Here is a 5,143-nt window from a genome sequence, read left to right as displayed (position 1 = left end):
ACTGGCGTCAAAAACTCAAGTCCGCATGACCCCCGGGTCGGAAACTCCGGAGTCGTAAGCCCTCAATGAGGCAATACCAAGTTCACAAGTAATGGCTCCCGAGCCGAGAAATCCTCCGTGACTCGGGGACTGCCGTAAATTGCCATTTCTATGGTAATGGTTCCCGAGCCGAGAAATCCTTCGCGACTCGGGGACTGCCGTCAATCGCCATCTCCATCGTAATGGCTCCCAAGCCAGGAAATCCTCCACGACTCGGGGACTGCCGTCGATCGCCATCTCCATCGTAATGGCTCCCGAGCCGAGAAATCCTCGATAACTCGGAGACTACCGTCAATCGCCATCACCATCGGCTTATCAAAAATCCGAGGCCATAAGATCCTAAATGGGCAGCCTCGATCTCGTAGACCTACATAAGGCAACAATAATATATGTAAGACCTCAAGCAAGGCATGAACCGTACTTGTACCAAGTGACAATATCTGTAAGACCTCAAGCAAGGCATGAACCGCACTTGTACCAAGTGACAAAGTCTGTAAAGACCTCGAGCAAGGCATGAACCATACTTGTACCAAGTATCCAAAATTGTAAGACCTCAAAGGCATGTCAAACTTGTAAGACCTTACTAAAGGCATAAACCCAATCTCAAAGTTAAGGCTATATATCAAACTTGTAAGACCCCTAAAAGGCGTAAGAGCCATTGTCGACAGCCCGCATAAAAGGTCGCAATCGACCCAAGGCGTAAGAGCCATTGTCGCCATCCCACATAAACGATCGCACCGACCCAAAGCGTAAGAGCCACTGTCGCCAGCTTAAAATTCAAAACTTGAGGGTCGAATGAGCTCGAGTCGAAACCCGATTCAGAAACTGAACCCAAAATAGTTAACTAAATCTGCCTAAGAGCAAAAGCGTAAGAGCCGTTGTTGCCAGCTTACACTAAAAGGTCGCATCGACCAAGTGCGTGAAAGCCTACGAGCCAGCCTAATGAGCCTCTGGGCCATACCACGAATCTAAGGGCTCCTCTCAACTCGAAGACTAGTTCATCTGGCTAAATTCAAGACAGAAAGAGATACGAAAGAACTAAAGCCGCAAGATTTTCTTTTGTACATACACACGAAAAAATGCAGTCTCCATCTACAAACGTGCTTCGAAAATGTTATATACAGATGGTAAAATCTATGCCCCCTGGGAGCTACGGCCTGTCGGCCTCATCTTTGCTTTCTTCGGTGTCGAACAGGAGCAACCGAGCATCACGCTCATATGCCCTCGCTCGTGCCAACTCTTCCGAGAGGACAAAACCCCTAGCACGGATCTCCTCGAGAACCTTTCTTCGATACTTGCAACGAGCATACTCTTTGATCCTATTTTCGCGGTCGAGGATCCTCCTCAGCTCAACTTGAGCATTAGCAGCGTCCTTTGAATAGATTGCCATCTTCTGGTCAGCCTTGTTCGGCTCATTACGGCTTCAGCCCTGGCATCAACGATCTCAGCCTTGACCTTTGAAAGCTCGGACTCGAGCTTCGTAATCACATCTGTTTGAACCAAAGCATTGTCACAAGTTAAGCGAAGTTGAACCTCAAGGGCGGAGACTTTGACCAGAGCACCCTCCTCCGCTGAAGTCTGAGCGCCCGCCTGAGCCTTTAACTCATCATACTCACGCTTGGCTCGGCCAACTTCGTTCCGGAGATGCTCCGGGTCCTCCGTTTTCTCTGCAACTGAAATAAACAAAACATTAGCCTCAAAAGCTAGAATAAAGAACACACGCTCGATCGGAACAAAAAAATACCTGCTCCTTCAGATAGCTCTCATAATTCGAGCTCTGACTCGCCTCATACTGTAAGTGTGCTAGCTCGTTTCCCTTTTTTTGCAAAGGCGCCTAAGCGATTTCTCCTCATCCAAAGCTTTCCGAAGCCTGGCCTCACGGCGAAGCAGCTCGGACTTAAGCTTATCAAAAGCCTGTAAAGGAAAACACGGTAAGGAAGGGAGGGCACGAAACTCGGAAAACCTATGCCAAAACTCACTGCATAGTGAAGCCACTGGGCTTCCTCGAAAGTCGAGCACACATCCGTTAGCCTGGCCCCCTCGGCTCCGAAGAAGTCGGTCCCGACCGAGGCACGGTTGCTCGGCACATATGACCCTGGGTTTCGGGCACCCCTCCAAATATCTCCAACGGAAAAAGGGGACGACAACGGAGGAAACCGCCTTTCCAAAGTCAGAAACCACGAGCGTAGTTGGCTCAGTCGATACTTCCATTCTGGGCCCCCGGTCTAGGTTCGCCTCGCTTTGAGCATCGTCGCCATGCAAAGTTATCCCTTGCTTATTGTTATCATTTTTTTAGCTCAGAAGCTAGCAACCCTTCTCCCTCTCCAAAGGGGCATGGCCTCACCTTGGAAGGCTCCCCGACGCTTACAGTAGCAGGGTTAGTGCGTAGAAAGAGAAAGTGATTTTCTAAAAAAAAAAGTCCGAGCTACAACACGTACCATGATGCTTCACTCCCCTCTCTGCCGGACAGACCCCGATGTAGTAGTCATGGCGATGGCAAAATCAGAGAACTAAAGCAGGAATTTGTGCAAGTGTGTTAGCACTGAAATAATGAAAGGCTTAACGCAGGAAAAGGAGTGTAACTACTTAGAATGGTAGGATCTCCAAAAAAGCAGAAACAACCCTATATATGGAAAAAGCGGCGATGATCCGCCTGCCTTAGAGGCCAATTAAAAACACTGACCGCTATCACTTCGGGAAGCTGCGCCGGTGGGATCGCCTTGATAGCCTTACAGCCATATTGTGCATTAGGCGACGCCACGTGATGATTTGGGGCCGAAGATCCCTGTACCACTGCAAGTCCCGAGGTGGTACCCAACCTTAAGGACCTCCATCAAAAAGAATTTAGGCTCCAAAAAGCGAACGACATCGTCGTAAGTCCCGAGGTGGTACCCGGCCTCGAGGACCTCCATCAAAAAGAAGTTAGGCTCTAAGAAGCTAACGACATCATTGCAAGTCCCGAGGTGGTACCCGACCTCGAGGACCTCCATCAAAAAGAAGTTAGGCTCTAAGAAGCTAACGACATCGTCACAAGTCCCGAGGTGGTATCCGACCTCGAGGACCTCCATAAAAAAGAAGTTAGGCTCCAAGAAGCTATTGGCATCATTACAAAACTCAGGATAGTACCCAATCTCAAAGGCTCCTCTCAAGAAGGAAATAAGCACTTAAACTCTACCCGTATGGGCTTGGCCCCGGGGTACCATCTGAATTCGGGTAAACCCTCATCCGGGATCTATCTGCAACGCCTTCAGGCTATCTACACTAAGTTCAAAACAATCTTCCAAATGGCCCGAGTCTGAGCAAATCCCCACTCAAGGACTGTTCTCGAAAGTCTAAAGATAGCCTCTATTCTCGAGCTCCCGAGTGAATTCCCCCTCGAAGATTATTGCAGGGCCTAATGACTAATTCTCGATTTGAAGGTTCGAAGCTCTACTCTCATTCAACTCGAAGTCAGGGTCCCAACGACCCGAGTCTAATCAGTCTAACCCGGGCTCGGTCCAGGGAACGACAAAGGAGATGAAGTGCCATACCAGGCCGGAGTAGGGAGGTGAGCAGCGGTGTAGAGACCATATATTCTCCTAAACCGGAATAAATCGGCCCCCCTGTCTCACCATCTCGAGCCAACAACGACAACAACAATAGCAATAACAACAACAACAACAAAACAACAAGAAGTCGGTGTAATCTCGCTCGGCAAGGGAAAGCCCTAGGAAAGGGCTGCAGCATGACTGATGAGAACGCCGCCATACGGCCCCAAGATCGCGGGGCTCAAACATGGAAAGTAACAATGGATGGGGATAAAGAGAAGGGAAGGGCAAAAGATTAATCTGAGAACACTTGAATAAAGAAATGGTTCCAGGAGGTCCCCTTTTATAGGGGATGGCAGCGTAACCGGCGGCCCCATTTCTCTTATGAAACCCTTACGGTAAAGGATTTATTTCGGAAGAACTTAAGCTCGAAATCCAAATGCTTTTGGGGGAAATACGCCCGAAGCCTTGCACAATTCGATGCAAAGAGAAAAACTTGCACAAATACTTAAACGAAAAGTACGCAAAGAGGATAACTTACACAATACTTAAATGAAAAAGTACTTCTATTCATAGCGAACATGCCAAGTAGCATAAATACAAAAGTATGGAAAAGAAAAGAAAGGAAAAAGCTAAACTACTGCTCCCCCTGAATCGGGAGGAAGAGAAGCATCTGCACCCCCGAAAAATTTAATGTCTTTGAAAGACGTATCGGCAGGAGCAATCAATGCGTTTTTGAAAAATGGACCGACGACGATATTATTGTTTTGAAGAATAAAGGTCGACATCGCAGTGAATAATTCTGGAAAAGTGGACTGACGGGACGTTTCGGTTATCACAAAGGCTTACACCATCAATATGACATCATTACGGGAAGTTCGAAGAGATGGATATCAAAGTCGTTTCTCATCGTTCCACTCTAAGAAACACGGGGACTATCTGTATACAGTAGAAATCGATGGCCCAATTTCACGAGCATCACGACATCTCGAGGGCTTCCAGTGTTCGACTCCGAGAATCCTCGACAGTCGATTTCGAGACAGTATAACTTTAGGACGTTATGAGTAATGACCGCCCCGGGACAATGTGAATCGTCGGTCTCGGTGATTCAAGGTGGAGTTCCCAAGGAACGTGACTAGAGCTGACAAAGCCTAGTAAACTAGTCTGAAAACGTATCTGGGCAGTAGGTGGCTATACCTGCCCCATATCTTTGTAATTAATGCTTTTGTACTATGTTCTCCCTAATATATAAAGGGGAACCCTTGTCACTTGTGGAGGATCTGTTGCCTCTGTTGCTCCATACAAAATACACAAGAAAATTCTCTCTGCTCTCTAACACATTCTCTTGATATTATTGCTTTCATTTATTATCTTCATTATTGCTTATCATTGGCCATAAAGAGCCTTTGTTGATTTTATTATAACTGTTAGTCGCTCTTCAGCTACCTTCGATAGCTCACAGTCGAGCTCCGGGATCGACCTCGAGACCCCTGAATCGGCAAGCTTGAGGCCCCAATTGTTCGCCTATCGGTTTGGTTATCACCTTATTTCTAACTCTTATCTCGTTCCTAAATCTC

This window comes from Nicotiana attenuata, unplaced genomic scaffold, assembly GCF_001879085.1.
Source record: "Nicotiana attenuata strain UT unplaced genomic scaffold, NIATTr2, whole genome shotgun sequence".
NCBI lineage: Eukaryota > Viridiplantae > Streptophyta > Magnoliopsida > Solanales > Solanaceae > Nicotiana > Nicotiana attenuata.
This window is presented reverse-complemented; position numbering follows the sequence as displayed.